The 18,114-nt window shown below is 43.4% G+C and overlaps 1 protein-coding gene across 5 annotated transcripts in view; it reads right to left on the bottom strand.

The window, feature by feature from the left end:
• The window catches only part of FUT9 (fucosyltransferase 9), a 666,331-nt gene that overhangs the window by 104,374 nt on the left and 543,843 nt on the right, over positions 1–18,114 (bottom strand). The window contains exon 6 of one of the 5 annotated variants that reach the window (XR_011203828.1): positions 16,486–16,870. The exons of the other annotated variants lie outside the window; for them this stretch is intronic. The gene's annotated coding sequence lies outside the window, so the exon portion shown is untranslated. Of the gene's footprint in view, positions 1–16,485; positions 16,871–18,114 lie in introns of those variants that run through there. 5 annotated transcript variants of the gene reach the window in all.

Below are 18,114 nucleotides of genomic sequence, written 5' to 3'. Positions count from 1 at the left end.
GATGAGATGAATGCACCCCGATATTGTTGGGGCATACTAATGGAGGTGCATCTTTGAGACCACATGACTGTCCTGGCCACTGCATGTGTGTAGTAGGGTGTGTAACTGTAGCAGGAGACTCATCCAATGTAAATGTTGATCAATAATTATTCCATGCAGTATGAGCATGTGTGAAAGTATTTCATTACGCATGTCATATTCTCACATTGTCTTTGTAATTGCAATTGTTTGTCAGTGCACGGAGTCTGAGTATATTCTTCCTTCCATGCTTTACAGGTGGACCTGCACCGTACACCGTGGGAGAGGTGGCTCATTTTGAGGACCCCGACACCTACAGTGAGTGTTGCATGTGTGCTATTTTTATTGTTTGCTAGTGATGCATGATGGACTACTGTGTGTTCAACAGAATTCAAGGTTTGATGCGCTGCCCATTCATTAGTATTGTTCCATTAGTGGGATTTCAAATATCCATTCAGTTTCAGTAGACCTATGCTTATCCATCTCTCAGATTTAGGGTCTGTAGGCCATACCAGTCGGGCCCGCTATGGGGAATGGGATGAGTCATGTGGAATACACTCGTTAATGTAAGAGTTGCTCTGGGACTTGGCTTGGACTGAGTCTGCATTTCAGACTGACATTCTCCCAGATAGCTTCTGCAAAAGGCTTGTCTTAAATATGCAGCTTCCCTAGTTGAGGATGGACTGAGTACACTGTAGGTTGGATCTTCCGGGGGCATGTACTACCACAAGTTGAACTAGAAGTGTGTGGGACTAGAGTGCAATGGCCTAGGTGTTCATTCTACTCATGATCATGGGTGTTCTTGCTCCTCTGTGTGTGTGGTAAAATATGCCTCACTGGTAGTATGTGATGCTGGCCTAAGTTAGTACATCTTGACATGTGTGGACCTTGGATAGGACAAGGTTTGGCTGACTCCAATTTCTTGCTAGCCCTTCATTGGTGTTGTGTGGAGGCAAATACTTGTTGACCTTTCTATACACTCCTGGGTGTGCATTGAATATGGGATTGTTGGTTGTTCTTCCCAACCCACCCTCAAAGACTGCCATGTGTTTGGGAATAGGGTACCTAGGACTGTAGCAACCAGTATGTTACACATACTTGTGACCTTTGGCAACTTTGTTTTGAACCTAGTGTACACATTCGGTTATGGCACATGAGTTCTATATTAGCAAAAAACAATTACAAATGGCATATATTGAGGGTTGTGATTGTTATCACATAGAGTGACATATGTAGTGAAGTCAGTAGGCGGAAGAGGTTCAGCCATAATGTCAGCTGCATTACCCATTATTTGGATGAGAAGTTTAGGCTGATGTCACCCATCATGTAGAGACATGGATATGCTAGGTGTGAGATGCCCTTTTGTATGCAGGCTTCCCATGTACTTCCTCTGAGACTTTCAATGATCTATGTTGTGAAAATCGCTGTAACAAATACAGTACAAGTAATGTGCAATTGACCCATTGTGCTATTCCACCCAATGCATTTCCTAAGGTAAATAGTTGCCCTTTCTCTTCACAGCTGCAAACATGAGTGCCGCACAGAGACATCAGTTCGAAAGGCGTGCAATGAGATACCGGCACATCCTGCAGGTGAAGTCGGGGTTCAGAAGGATGGCCCGAAAATACCAAGCGGATCGGGCCTCCGGAGCATGGTGGGCCTCACCACAGGGTGGCCCAACATTGCCCACAACAGCCACCACCACCACATCCACCAGTTCTCCCCAAGTGGCCCCAGCTACGGCGGGGACAGTTGACCCTGCCTCTGCAGCATGACCTGGACCCAGCAATTTCCGAGCTGCAGGACAGTCCAGTGGGCAAACAACAACTCCAACCCCGTGCACCTCTGCCAGCACACAGACTGCAGCAGCCCCTCCTATTGACCCTGTGGCATTCCTGGCATTAAACAGGAAAATGGACAAGTTTATTACCAAGGTGGACAAGCTAAGCCAGGATGTGGCCTACATTAAGAAAAGGGTTCAGTCCATCAGGCGGACCCTACGGAGGGCCAACCTCTAGGACTTTATTGCTTGTTTTAAATTTATCCCTCCCCTCTCTCCTCTTTCCTTTTTGTAATGATAGTTGGGTTTTGGGGATTAGTGTTAGGTTAGTGTAGGTTGTTAGCTTAGTTAGTGTTAGGGAGGAGGATGGGGGGTCCTTATTCTTTCTATTTTTCATTTTTGTGTGGGTGGGTGGGGGTCAATGTTGGGGTTCCTGTGTGTTTAAAAAAAAAAAAAAAAAAACATTCCCCCCCCAAAAAAACAAATATATACAAAAAAATATATGATTGTTTAGGATAGTATAGTATGTGTGTAGGTTAGTATGTGTTGTCCTGCATGTGTCCTGTCTCATAATGGTGGGTGGGGGGTTGATGTTTAGATCGATTCATTTTATGTGTAGAGTAAGTTTAGCTTAGGTTAGTTAGGGACAGTTGTGGGTTAGGAGTAGTCAGGTTAGATTAGTGTAGGTATGACTTTTCCCTTAGTTGCCTCTGGTGTGAATACGTAGGTCTAAGCATATAGTTAACCCTTTGCATTATGCGTTAACTGCTACTTGATCATGGGCTTGACATCAGTGTAGGTGAATGTTTTTCTATGACATTTGTGTCCTATGCTACACACCACAGAAAATGGAGGTTTAACATGGCAGCTACCCCTGTGCTAACTTGGTAAGTATCCACCATTTGGTAGACCCACCATTAGTAGTTTACATCGATCACCAAGGATTTGTGTTGATGAGTAGGTATTCTACATCACAAAGTGTGCTTCCAGACTTGGTATTGTGGTAAATTTATTAGGTCGGACTGCAGTGTGATGTTCAGGGACATCTTTGTAGATGAGGTGTTGTTAACACTCTTGTCTTGTTGTCTTCATTGCTGTCATAGATCATGTGTGTAAAAATTCAGCATGACTTCCCTTCATGGAAGTATACTCAGAAAGGGTGATTGATGCAGTGTTTAGTTGTGTTTGCTTAGATTATGCTGCATAAATTCTTTTTTTAGTATTGCATGGTGCCTACATTTATCAGCCACCATTAGTTGACTTGGATTGGTATAGATGGAGCATTATTCTGTCCAACACAGCATAATTGTGTGTGGTTTGTCCCTTCAGCAGTTATTCTCCTCAGGATGGTCAGGCTATGATGCAATCCTGGCCACTGCACAGATGTATCAGACTACATGATGTCAGGACAGTTGTATTGACAAGCTACATGGTTGTCACACAGGCACTTTAGAGTTACCTACTGCACAGCTGATGTGTCAAATTACACTGAGACATATAAGGTGTGCAAGTGCTGTTTATTGATAGGTGCTATAGTGCAAAATGTACATTGTCCATGATTGCTGAGTCCGTTCTGGTGCATTCTTACATGGTGATCCTACAGAAGGGGTGTGGATGATGCTCCTGACATGCTGGGGTGATGTAACAGACAGTGCAGAGGGACAGGATTTGCCGAATAGTAGGAGAGAGACATTCACTGGCAATGCTGACAAGTCATACAGTGGTTAGAAGAACAGTCATTGAGTATAGTTGTAGTGAGACTGGCATTTGACAAAACGTAGGACCTTGGTCAAAGTAGGCCATGGTGCAGGGACTAGTGCTTCTGGGTACTCTTCCGTGAGAATGTGATCTGTTCCATGTCTTCGTCTTCTGATGTGTGTGTTGCCTGGTTTGTCCTTGTTGTTGTTGGTTGTGAAGGGGCAACACACACACCTCAGTGTTAGAAGACGTGGAGTCAGACATCCCGGGGGCTGCTCCCTGTGAAGTTCTTAAGGGCAGTACTGCTGCAAGGAGGGCCTGCTGGTTTTTGAGAATAGCAGCCACATCACGATGGTAGGCAGCCAGGTCAGCCCTGAGGGAGTCATGATTGCATTCGTGCATGCAGTGGAAAGTTTGTGGTGCGAGGTGTTGGGGCAACTCCCTTACTGCAGTGGTGAATTCCTTTATAGTTTCTTGTAGTCCTTGCAGTATGGATGTTAGGGCTTGCATAGCTGCTGCCTGATCTGCAGATGACAACATGCACGAGCGCACCCCCTCAAGGCTAGCTGCCATATTTTGCATCCCCACCCGCACCTCCTTGGCCATCTCCCGCTGTACACCAACTACAGTTCTTTCAAAGCTGGTGCCAGTGTCGTCAGAGTCCTCAGCTGTATTGGAGCTGGCAGGTCTTACAATTGGGGTGGTGGGTGTTTCTTCTGTGATGGCTGCTTGTTCTGTGCTCCTCCTTGTGACTGAAGGTGGGGTCTGGAGGGTTTCAAGGACCTTTTGGATGGTCTCCTGGGGAATGTTTATGGGCTTGTCATCCATGTCATCAGGGAAATCAGGGACAGGCATATCGGCAGAAGATCCATGTTCCTCTGCAATGAAACAGGGTACAATTAGTGTGTCTGTGTTGTGACAATTTTGACGTAACATGCAAGCCTTTTGATGACTTTACTTTGTGATCTTGTTTGGTATTGGTATCTGCTGTCCTTCATATGGGCATTGTTATAGGTCTATGGCCCACCTGTGTGTCACATGTATGATATAGAGTTATCAGACTTGTCTGCCTAATCGCCTCTAGGTGTTGCTTTGTACCAATTAGGGAATAGCCATCTTTTTGTCCTACTCGACCCTCCGTGTATATCTATTCTTATTGTGAGACCTTTCACTGGCTGTGGGTGTTGTGATTGCCCTGGCAGCACACTTGCCTCTCAGGACCTGCCCCAAAATCTGTTTGTTCACATTGACCTAATTGTAATTGTTATGTGGCATATCCTATGCATGGCAATGTTACGATGTGATATGGATGTAGACATTGTTGATGTTTCCAGCTGATGTTGGGTAATGTGTGTTTAATTGGATTGCCCTGTTTATCGTATCAATGTCCTATTTGGTCCTCTGACTGTGCAGGTGTGTTTCAGTGACCAATTGCATGTGTCCCCTCCTCAATGTTGTTGTCTGAGCAGTATGACATTAGTGATGTTGCCTTGTTAGCCAGGCACGTGAGGGACCCTGACGTATGCAGCATGTGTGTGTCCTTAGTGCTGTGTGGCTCCTATTGCTGTTTACTTTGGCTGATGTATGTGTCAACTATGGGCATTGACATTTGAGTGTACTGGTGCCTTTGTCTTATTTCTGGAGATTGTTGCAGATGTCATCCTCACCCCCTAATTTAGGTATGTATGTTCCATGGGGAGGTTACTGCCATTGGCTACTATAGCTGCACAGAGATCAGAGGTGGTAGTGTCAACTGTTGTTGCAGTTACATTGCAGTTGTTGTTTTGGCTACTGGATTACTGATAGGGACCTAGTTGATGTAGGATATATTTTGACTGACGAGTGTCAGGATGTAAGTTTGACGTAGTGGCCTTCCCACCTGTCGCGGCTTTCCCTTAGCTCCATTGTTGTCATGACATGATGCCCCCATGGGACTGTTGTTGGTGCTGTGTTATGTCGTGCCCCAGCTTCTGTCTGTGCTGGGCATGCCCCCCTGCCGTGCCCCTTTACCCATGCCACTCCATATTTATGCTGACTTACATGCATTGTGTAGTAGGTATTCCCCACCCCGGTTGCAGTTAACATTATTGCATTATAATTCCCAATGCGACTTACCCTGCATGTGTGGTGTCTCGTGGTAGTCTGCGCTGTCCTGTCCTTGAATCCCTGTGACGATCTCCTCAGGGATGACGGCTGCGACCATCTCCTCCATGTGGTCCAGGGCCTCCTGGTGTGCTGGACTCCCCCTCCAGTCTGCAGTGCTGCCTTCCTGTTCCTGGCCATTTTTTCCTTTGTCATACGTTTGCAGTCATGCCAGCGTTTCTTACACTCGGTGACTGTCCTGCGTACTTCAGCCACTCTGTTGATCTTGTCAACAATTTGTTGCCATATGGCCTCTCTCCTGCTGATTGACAACTTAGAGGTGATGAACAGTTGGTGCTGGTGTTCCGTCACCTCTTTCACCAGGATTTCCTGCTCCTCTGCACTGAAGCGACACTTTCTTTTTTTTATATATATGTCCTGGTTCCTGTATGGATCATCCTAACTGGTTCCTGGTCTGCTGTCATCTTCCTGGGGTCTGTAGTGGCATCTGGGATCCATTTTGGCTCTCCTCTGCTGAAAGGGCAGTGTTCACGGGTAATTTTGACACTATTGCGTCCAAAAAAACTGCGCTTTCCGGGTTGCGCTGTCGTAAATTGACCCACAGTCATTTACGTCGCGTTAACGTTGTTTTCCTTTACGACTTGACGCCGCTGTGTGCGTAAAAAAAAAAAGACTCCCACCTGTTGGTTGCGCCGCCGTGCGTCAATGTATAAATTTGACGCCCGCACGGCGCATTGAAATGGCGTTAGCCGGCTGTAAAATGTTTGACGAAAAACTGCGCCGGCGCAGCTTTGCGTCAAAAAGTATAAATATGGCCCTTGTTGTTTGGGAGAAATTTGGAAAGGGAATTGCCCGAGTTGGAAGCTGGTTTACCAACATTTGGAAAGGGGAGGGGTACTTGCAAAAATTCTGATGGGTTTACTAATTGTTTTGGTTTGTCTATTAGGATTATGGGGGGCATGTAAAATTAATGACAAAATAAAAAGAAATTGGACTAAAAGAATCAGAAGAAATGAAGAAAGTGAAAGAGAGAAAATGTTCAATGAGATATGGAAAAGCTCACATAAAGGGCAAGATGTTGAAATGCGTATTATGCGCAAGGTAAAAAATTAAATCAAAGAAAGATTTGTGTGATGACGAGCGTCATCAGAGAAGGGACTGAGAGAGCGTAGTTTAAATATTACATACCTTAGATGTGAAATGCTTATACTTAACAATGCTGCACTAATAATCATAAAATATTATTCATTTGGATGTTTTCTAAACATACTTATAAGTGTGAAGAAATTATTGTACACATATACTAATGTCGACTATAAGAAATAATTGCTTGCATTATGGTAAATTGAATATGTTAACACCTACGAAGATTGCGTTTATTAGAATTCATAAGTCTTAAGTTAGCGTGAGCTGAAAACTTAGCTGTATAGCTCGCATATTAAAGCATATTTTTCTGTTTCTCCAGTGTGCTGACTCGCAAAAGGCCATGACCCAGCATGTGTTCTTTCTTTGTTTTATGTTGCAAGTAAGGATTTTTTCTCACCCGCATGCTAGCTGTTTTAGCATAAGTTTTATGCGTTTTTGCAACAAAATTTGAAACATCCAAGGACAATCGACCATGGAAAAGAGAACTTTTGACCCGAAGAACGTGCCAGAAAATGAAGTAACCCCGGATGTGCCACCTACGAAAAACGTCAATTATGAAGACCAATCAAAGTGTTATAAATTATCGTAGGGTGACAATTGCATTACCTAATGTATAATTTGATAGGTTAGAGATAGTGGGGTGTAGCGACTATCCAATAGAATTTTGGGGGAAGGTATTGCGAAAAGGGGATAAAATCCCATGACACAGAAGACTTAGAAGAACTAGGTAGGGAATGATATTGATTGCATCCAGAAACTCTGTCACTCTGTTTGGTGATTTGAGACTTGAATAAACCATCCTTATCCATAGACTCCCCCATTACACTTTTCCTTCTTATGAGGGAAGTGTCCCCTGTCCCTTAGATGAGATAAATTTACGGCGATCTAACTGATGTCCTGAAGACGAAGACTGATCCTGTATGCTAACTCATTCCGAGGAGGGTAATTATGACAATTGCTATTGTAATTCGTCTATCTGCTTTTCCTTTCTAGGTACCAACTGCTGTATTTTTGGATAGAGACCCTAGTCAGATGTTTTCTAAATTAGTGTTCTAAATTGTTTTGCATGAAGTCCAACATGCTGATGCTAATTAGTGGCTAGATTAGGCATTCACCTTGACTGACGCAACTGACGCGACCGACGTTGTGCTGTGCTGAACTGAGACGTATATGATGTTCTATGGATTCTGATCTGTGTATCACTTTCATTGGTGCTTTATGTTTGTGATCTTTGCATTGTCAAAATCTTATCGCAGTTGCCATATTGTGACTATGCTCTTTTGCTTCTTGGTTTTGAGATTAATACTCTTATTATTAGATTGTAATCAATAGGGAATAAAATTCACAAAACTCCAATAAAGGTGTGGTTATTCATGACTGAAAGGTCATGGTTGCGCCAACAGTTTAATCAATGTCTAAAGTGAAGTATATTGTGGTGATATATGTTGATAATATCATTGATATATTGCTTGACATATTGATCAGTTATCTCGTTCTACGGTGTCTTACCACTGGGTCAAAAGATTCATCGGCCTAAAACGAGTCCTTATGTGTATAAATTGACATAGAGGGACGCGTTAACACTATCATTGGCAGCATGTCAGTGGCAATGTGTTAAACAAGCTGCAGTGGCCTCCTAACGAGAGACCTGGCACTTATTTGTTTAACAAATTAAGCACTGTATCAACTATTCTACACATTTTTGCTATGAGTGTGTTTCCATGATTAGGCTGACAGGGATACAGTAGACCATTGGTGGAGCCACAAACAATAGTTGGGGGACCACATAGTAATAGAGATGAATACTGATGCACTATGAAATTGACAGCTTAATACCACACCTATTTAGTGTCACGCTGGAGGTACTGATATAATGCAGAAAGAGAACCTGACCGAGTTTACAACCATTAAATATGCATGTGGGGGATGACCGCATATAAAGGATGTCTATACAACACACAACTATCCATGAACCCAAGGGCTGATGTCACTGCCTGTATGTTTCTTGTTGAAAAACAAAAAAAAACCAATCAGACTAAAAGATGCTAGACCTGTCAGCTCTAGGGTGGTCTCCCGCCCAACTTTTTGCCTTCCTCCTCCACTTTCCTGACCACGTTTTTGATGGTATTAGGACTCTGCACGTTACCACTGCTAATGAGTGCTGAAGTGTTTCTGCTCCCGCCTCTAAACATGGTAATATTGGCTTAATCCCAATTGGCAGACTTAATTTATTTATAAGTCCCTAGTAAAGTGCCCAGGGTGTGTCAAGGGCCTGTAAATTGAATGCTACATGTGGGCCTGAAGCACTGATTGTGCCACAAGCTAAGCTAGCTAAGAAGCCCTTTAAATGTGTCTCAGGCCTGTCATTAAAGAGCCTGTGTGTGCAGTTTCACACTGCTATTGCGACCTGCCAAAATAAGCCTCTTACCAGGCCCAAACCTTCCTTTTTAATAGATATGTCACCCCTCCTGTAGGCCCTGGACAGCCCAGAGTGCAGGATGCAAGGTTTTAGAAAGTAAGATATGCACTTTTAAGTTTCACATGTCCTGGTAGTGAAAAACGCTTACATTTCTTTTCCACTACTGCAAGGTCTAGCTCTCCCCACAGGATAACATTAGAATTGCATTATTACAGTTTATACGTGCAATTTCCAAATGGTGAAAAGATAAACCATTCAAGATTGGTATCTCTGTAATGACAATTTAAAACCCTAACTGATGGTAAAGTCAGATTTTAAACTGCAAATCTGAAAATGCCACATTTAGAATGTTGACATTTTTTTACCTTAGACATTTGGTGTGGTCAAATGACTGGATGTAGTTGGCAGTTGGGCTTTGTGTATTCCTCCTGGACAGCCAGACACATTGGGAACTTAGGTGTGACTTAATCGGCCAATCATTTACAGGATGGGAGGGATGAGCTGGATACAGCCTCACTTACAGCTGACTATACTGTGTCCTGTTCACGCACAAAGGACCTAACAACCATGTACTGTCACTCAGGCCAGCATGGAGCCAGGACAGGGGAGACAGGGGATTCCTTACACTTCAAAGCCACTGTCTAGAGGTTTTTACCACCTCCCAGAACCAGGGTAACAGCGTATTAATACTTGACCTCAAATATCACCACCTAAGTACGCTTCTGGACCTGTGGATACTCTGCCAGGAAGAAGGACTGTTGTAGTACAGAAGTACTGCCACACTGCTGGACTGTAATCTGCTGGACTTCTGCTTTGCTGTGCTGACTTGCTGCCTGCTGCCCTCTTACCTGGGTGAGAAAGACTTGACCTGCATCTCTTGAACCTAGAACTCAGAGGGACTCCAAGGGCTAACTGACTGGCCTCCTGATCTGAAGCCTGTGGGGCATTGCAGGCTTGCATCTGCACCTGGACTTAGCCATCTGTGAATCTACTCTTCCAAAAGATGCCACCTCAGTCATGGAACCTTGGAATTGCGCCTACGGTTCCTGCCAGTGGAACTGACACATCTTCTCTGCTGAGTGACTCATTCCCAAGCCAGACTGATCCATCTTCTTGACCGCTAAATATTTTTTGACAATGTGAAAACGGCATGGGAGAAAGTCCGCTCAGATCTATATTTGCACAATTCACCATTTAAAAGGCCCATCCTCCAATACACAGTTTTTTGTGTGACACTTGCACAATTAAGCAACTGTAACAAAAGCTGGAGTAGCACTCATAGAAGACAAGCTCATTTTAGTCCTAGTACATGGTGGAAATCATATCCTGCATATTTGTAGACCCTTATAAAGCATCCTTGAATTTCAGAAGGTGGAAGCTTGAGAGTGCAAGGTTTATCTCCCCCTAAGCCTTTTTGTATGTCAGTGAAAGGATCAAAAGACTGTTTTTGAAGGGATTCCTTACACGTTTGGACTGAGACTGAATGGAATGCAAGACGTACAATCTCTTTAACCCCTTCGCTGCCAGGCCTTTTCCCCCTCCTGTGCCGAGCCTTTTTTTGGCTATTTGGGGCAGTTCGCGCTTAGGCCCTCATAACTTTTTGTTCACATAAGCTACCCACGCCAAATTTGCATCCTTTTTTCCAACATCCTAGGGATTCCAGAGGTACCCAGACTTTGTGTGACCAAGAAATTAGCCAAAATACAGTGAAAATGTTGTTTTTAAAAAAAAAAAGGGAAAAAGGGCTGCAGAATGCAGCTCGTGTTTTTTTTCCCTGAAAATGGCACCAACAAAGGGTTTGCGGTGGCAAGATTACCATCTTCCCAGCTTTCAGGAACAGGCAGACTTGAATTGGAAAACCCAATTTTTTAATACAATTTTGACATTTTACTGGGACATACCACATTTTTACTATTTTTTGTGCTTTCAGCCTCCTTCCAGTTAGTGACCAAAATGTGTAAGAAACCAATGCTGGATCCCAGAACGCTAAACATTTCTAAAAAGTAGACAAAATTCTGAATTCAGCAAGGGGTCATTTGTGTAGATCCTAGAAGTGTTTCTTACAGAAAATAACAGCTGAAAAAAAAAATATTGAAATTGAGGTAAAAAAACTGCAATTTTTCTCCACGTTTTACTCTGTAACTTTTTCCTGCAATGTCAAATTTTTGAAAGCAATATACCGTTACGTCAGCTGGACTCTTCTGGTTGCGGGGATATATAGGGCATGTAGGTTCATCAAGAACTCTAGGTACCCAGAGCCAATAAATGAGCTGCACCTTGCAATGGGGTTTTATTCTATACCAGGTATACAGCAATTTATTTGCTGAAATATAAAAATTGAAAAATAGGTATCAAAAAAACCTTTGTATTTCCAAAATGGCCACAAGATAAGGTGTTGAGAAGCAGTGGTTATTTGCACATCTCTGAATTCCGGGGTGCCCATACTAGCATGTGAATTACAGGGCATGTGACAATCAGCGTGCGATCGCGCGCTGATGTCACGGGGGTGGAGGGGTCCAGGTGGAAGGGGACGGTCTTCCCCTTCCATCCCTGCCTTGAGGGGGTGGGGGGCAACCCCATAGAGGGAGGACTAGTGCTCCCTCTGGGCTCTGTGCCCAGGACGTAATGGTTACGTCCTGGACACACGAGCACTGTGCTGCAGGACGTAACCATTATGTCCGCGGCACAGAAGGGGTTAAGAGAGTGCTAATATCTTTGATCAGACTCAAGCTAAGGTTTGGAGAACATTTGCTCAAAACCTCCCAAAAAATGAAAAAAACATTAAGTTAAGGTTCACTTCAGTAATTATTTTGGCAGGAGTAGGCCACCCTCTTTTATTTAAGATAATTTGGAGTACATAATGTCCACAATTTTTCAAATATGATGTACAGCTTGTTTTAAAATCACCTGTGATGAAACTAAGATCTAGATCCACTTACAGCTGTGTAAGCTCTCTTGTGATGATGTGCAATTTAGCTCAGTACCATAGGTTTTTAAAATGGCAAGTAAATTTGTGCAATGCTTTGTGTTGTTTTGTGCCAAAGGAATTTAAAATGATGAGAAGAATAATGCAATGCTTTGTGTTGTTTTGCACCACCGGAATTCATTTGTAAAGCCTCATTAAATAACCCCACATTTTCAAACATAGTTTCACTTTTTATTTAGTGTCTAAGTTAATTCCTTTCATGAAATGGACTGGATGCCATTCACAGAAAGGGTGACATACATGTCTAAAGAATAGTTTTAGAAATTAGTTATTTATCTGCCTTCTGTGCATTCCCCATGTCTCAACTACCTTGCCTCATGCATTAGTCTAATCATGGAGTAGTGTTGTAAAAAATCAATAAATAAAAATGGTGAAAAATGTGAGTAGACATATCTTTAGTAAAAAATTGTGTTTGGTCATAAACTTGTCTCAAATATGTACTAGAAAGAAGAAAATTCCAAATCATTCCTTTTACAGCACCTCTGCCCCAAAGTTATTCAAACAGTTGTCCAAATCAGAAAAAAAACGTGTGGGGCAAAAGATAAAAAGTACAAAAATGGCAAAAAGAATTTATAAAAAGATAATCTTTCACTGTAAACTAATAGCTAAGGTGGTGAAAAGATAGGTAAAAAGAGTAAGCATGTCAGAAGCTCGATCAAGAGTCTTCTAAAAAGTGTTAAGGAAAAAATCTTTAAGTCTCAGTGGTGAATCGCAAATGGTCAAAGGCAGTGAGGAAGATGCCTCCCCAAAAGGCACAGCATGGGGGTTATAGGAACAGGGGCTCAGCTTCTCATCTTCAGGAATCTGAAGGGATCTCTGACCAAAGTCCAACTGGTCAACAGTATATTAAAGTTCAAAAAGCAGTCTGATTTACTCTGAAAGACAGTCCATGTTATGCTGAAGGGGCATCATCCAATGGTAATTGATTACACGGCTCCAGGTTGCAACATCAACATCTATTCCCAGGTCGGTCATGGGAACCCCATCCATCCATGTAGCTCCACACAGGACTGAAACATTTGTATAATTTGCTAGTCCATTTCCCAAGATGTTCCAAACTCAAGGACACAGTTACACTTTCTCTCTAGGTCTAAGCAATAGGGCCTATTACTAAAGCAAGTCTTCTCATGGGAACAAAAAAAGAAAGAAAGCCCACATTAAGAAATTAATCATCATTTCCTGCAGAGTTATGTTGGGCTTTTTTTGCTTATGTAGGGTCATCCCTTAACTTTTTGCCTCCTATTTTTTCTGACCTGTTGCTGTTGGCTTTTGAACTCTGAGCACTTTACCACTGCTAACCAGTGCTAACGTGCATATGTTCTCTGTGTAAATTGTATGGTTGATTGGTTTATCCATGATTGGCATATTTGATTTACTAGTAAGTCCCTAGTAAGGTGCAGTAGAGGTGCCAGGGCCTGTAAATCAAATGCTACTAGTGGGCATGCAGAACTGGTTGTACCACCCACATAAGTAGCTCTGTAATCATGTCTCAGACCTGCCACTGCAGTGTCTGTGTGTGCAGTTTTAACTGTAAATTCGACTTGGCAAGTGTACCCACTTGCCAGGCCTAAACCTTCCCTTTTCTTACATGTAAGACACCCCTAAGGTAGGCCCCAGTTAGCCACAAGGAAAGGGTGCAGTGTATGGTTAAGGTACGACATATAGTAATGTGTTTTATATGTCCTGACAGTGAAATATTGCTAAATTAGTTTTTCACTGTTGCAAGGCCTGTCCCTCTCATAGGTTAACATGGGGGCTACCTTTAAATATGATCAAAGTGTAGATTCCCCTTGGGAGCGGATGGACATGTGGAGTTTGGGGTCTCTGAGCTCACAATTTAAAAATACATCTTTTAGTAAAGTTGATTTTAAGACTGTGGCCCTCATTCTGACTTTGGCGGGCGGCGGAGGCCGCCCGCCAAAGTCCCGCCGGCAGAATACCGCTGCGCGGTCAAAAGACCGCTGCGGTTATTCTGAGTTTCCCGCTGGGCTGGCGGGCGACCGCCAGAAGGCCGCCCGCCAGCCCAGCGGGAAACCCCCTTCCATGAGGATGCCGGCTCCGAATGGAGCCGGCGGAGTGGAAGGTGTGCGACGGGTGCAGTTGCACCCGTCGCGATTTTCAGTGTCTGATTGGCAGACACTGAAAATCTTTGTGGGGCCCTGTTACGGGGGCCCCTGCAGTGCCCATGCCATTGGCATGGGCACTGCAGAGGCCCCCAGGGGCCCCACGACACTCCATACCGCCATTCTCTTCCCGGCGGCAAAACTGCTAGGAACAGGATGGCGGTATGGGGGTCGGAATCCCCATGGCGGCGCAGCAAGCTGCGCCGCCATGGAGGTTTCCCCAGGGCAGCGGGACACCGGCGGTACACCGCCGGTTTTCCGTGTCTGACCGCGGCTGTACCGCCGCGGTCAGAATGCCCATGGGAGCACCGCCAGCCTGTTGGCGGTGCTCCCGCGGTCGTTGGCCCTGGCGGTTTTTACCGCCAGGGTCAGAATGACCCCCTGTGTGTTTGAAAATGCCACTTTCAGAAAGTGAGCATTTTCTTGCTTAAACCATTTCTGTGACTCTGCCTGTTTGTGGATTCCCTGTCTGGGTCAGTTTGACAGTTGGGCTGGTTGCACCTCACACTAGACAGTGACACAAAAGGAGCTGGGGTGTAGTCTGCATTTCCTGATGAGCCATCTGTGGCAGGAGGGAGAGGCGGAGTGGTCACTTACACCTGACAGGGCTGTGCCAGTCCTCACACAATGCCATCTCTGACCCCCTGGTGAGTGGCCTAAACCTTCCCTTTTCTTACATGTCAGACACCCGCGGACACCCGCTGGTGAGTGTCTGGGGACTGGCCTGGGAAAGGCAGGATTTCACATTCAAAAGAGACTTTACTTTGAAGTAGGCCTACTTCAAAGGAGAAATTGGGTATGAGAAGGGCACCCAAAACCACAGACTTCCGATCACTTCTGGACATCGAGAGGAACCTCTGCCTGGAGAAGAGCTGAAGAGCTGAGGAGAAGTGCTGCCCTGCCCGTGACTGTGCTTTGAGGAGCTATCCTGCAGTTGCTGCTTCTGCCAGAGTAAGAGGGCAAAGACTGGACTTTGTGTGCCTTCCATCTTGTAAGGACATCTCCAAGGTCTTGATTTAGAGCTTGCCTCCTGTTGTTTGAAGTATCAGGGACAGCAAAGACTTCTCTCTGCCAGCACCTGGAGTCTCTGGAGAGACTCCTGCTCTGACAAGTGGTGCCCTATCCAGTCCCTGTGCCCTTGAAAGGAAAGTTGGTAGAAATCCAAGGAAATCGACTTCGGCCGACTTTGGACCGACGCAACTGCTGAATCCGGTGACACCGCCTGCACCCGACTCCGTGATCTTCATTGAAATGCAATGACCTTTGCAGGCCCGACAACTCTGCAGCCCCGCCAAAGTCTGCGACTCCGTGGATGTCGCCGCACCACGTCGTGACCGGCACTGCTCGAAGTGCGCGGATTCAACATTTCGCACAGATGCCGCGATCCCCAACTTCGCGCATCGACTTGTTTTTACTCTTCACCAAAGGTACTGTACTTGGGGGGTCTACGCGACTCCGTGTCTGGTGCAGCTGGTGTCGGCTTTTTGGGAACGACTCCGTCACGATGCCGTGTTAACACCTCATCGAAGCATTTTGTGTTTCTAAGCACTATTTTTGAGTTTAATCTTTAAAAATTCATAACTTGACTTGTGTATGTCGGATTTTTGTCATTTTTGTCTTGTTTTGTTTAGATAAATATTTCCTATTTTTCTAAACTGGTGTTGTGTCATTTTGTAGTGTTTGCATTAAGTTACTGTGTATGTTGGTACAAATACTTTACACCTAGCACTCTGAAGTTAAGCCTACTGCTCTGCCAAGCTACAAAGGGGGTAAGCAGGGGTTAGCTGAGGGTGATTCTCTTTTACCCTGACTAGAGTGAGGGTCCTTGCTTGAATAGGGGGTAACCTGTCTGTCAACCAAAGACCCAATTTCTAACAAGTTATAAAATACAAGCGTAGGATGCCTCACTTAAGCTAACGTAAGTGAATTATATCAATACATTTCATTATTGTGTTTTCATATACACATCTAAATATGCAAACTTATGGTTTCAACATTAATAATACTTCACTAATATTGTGTGTTACATTCACTTTGAATTGGTGAAAGACTGTTAATGCATTGCAATACATATAATGAGGAATTACAATTCTTTCATTTTTAGATGCATTTTTAAATCATTAATCATTAGAAATTCAATATTGTTTCAATACATTCTATTCGTCTAGAGTCTAAATTACATCATAATATCAATCTAGGTCAGACTCTAGAGTGTAAATGAATGCACATTTATTAAAGACGTTTCAGTGCAATTTCTACATTCAACCCATTAGTACTTTGATTATCATAAGGCATACATTGTCACACATAAATGACTTCTGTGACATGAGGGTCACAGCTAAAATCAAGACTACATCAGTCCCCCCTCTGATGGTGAATCAAGCCATCAGAAAGTACTTCATCTCTTATTTTCAATGAGACAGCTCAAAGTTTCAGAGGTTTGTTCAGGTAAGTTCTTCTGAAGTCCTCCAACTGCTTGTTGTTATTATTATAATATATGCTTCTCCTAGTCTCCGTTTCAATCTCCTCTTTTCTCTGATTACTCTTGGCTCTTTTCTCCTTCAGCTTCTTGTACAGATTGTAAAATCCAGCTGCAACTAGGACACATAAAACCATGTCAATACAGGTCTCAAAATGGTTCTCACAATACCTCTTCCTAGCTTTCCAAACCACTTTCCAATGGCTGAAAAAACACTACCCATTGTTTCCCATGCAAGCTGCTAACTCTGTCAGGTCCTGTTTCAAGTCAGTTATGTTTGAAATGTACTTTCCTATGTCCTTACTATTGTCAGGCATGTCAGTGCAACATTGTTGCTCAAGTAACATTTTGCAAACTCCGCCTTCCTTTTTGAGGAAGATGTCTAATGCAATGTGATTTTGCAAATCCATTGATATCACAGCAACCATTTCTGTATCCATTAACAGTATGGCACCTGGTGTGTCTATAAATAACTTATCCACTATTATTGACAACTTTCTAATCTTGTGATCATTCAAGACAACACCTACTGATGGAATTATGACACCAAACATGTCTCCTACAATCCCTGAAGCACTAGCCCCTCTTTTGATTCTGGAGTTTGATTTTTCACTCCATACTGGATCATTAAAATGGTCTACTTGATAAATCTTTGGAAAAACTTCTCTCAGGTAAAATGTACCATACCAGCCGTTCAACAGCTTGTAATAGGCACTTTTTCCACATATGAAATAAACACCTGATATGGTAGGGTCTTGACCATTTAAAATGAAAGTCCAAGCACTCTTAAATGAAAATATATGTCTACATCCACTAGTTCCTACAAAATGTGTGTCAGTCTTTGATCTGGGTTTATATTTACACCACATTCTACATGTTGCTAATCTGTAGCCAGGAATCCCTGATTTCCAGCTACTAAGTGTGCTGCATCCTTTTCCCAGTTCTGTAAAACTATTCCTTTTTCTTTCTTAGCTCTCATTGCTCTCCTACTCTCCTCATTTTGTCCAATGCACTTCTCTTCTACTGGGCTAAGAATGCAGGCCAAATTGTTCTTGTGTGTATATACTGTACCAAATGTCAGTGTAGTTTCGAAGAATCCTCTAACCGTGCCAATATTCTTTGTCTTTGCAGTGTTATTCCAATGTTTCATGATGTGGACATTTGAAAACACCAAATCATAATTAGAATATAAGTATTGATAAAACTCCTGCTGATAAAACAGTGTTAATAGCAAGCTATAGGAAATTCCATAGGTTAGGGGCAAACTAGGATATGTTATTCCCTCACTTACTAATGAAGGAAATTGATTACAAACTAGCTTCCATGGTGTCAACATACTTATACAGAAGTTTGTAATACACA

Source organism: Pleurodeles waltl, chromosome 5 (assembly GCF_031143425.1).
Source record: "Pleurodeles waltl isolate 20211129_DDA chromosome 5, aPleWal1.hap1.20221129, whole genome shotgun sequence".
Lineage (NCBI taxonomy): Eukaryota > Metazoa > Chordata > Amphibia > Caudata > Salamandridae > Pleurodeles > Pleurodeles waltl.
The sequence above is the reverse complement of the archived record's forward strand: the minus strand, read 5'-3'. Positions and strand labels throughout refer to the sequence as shown.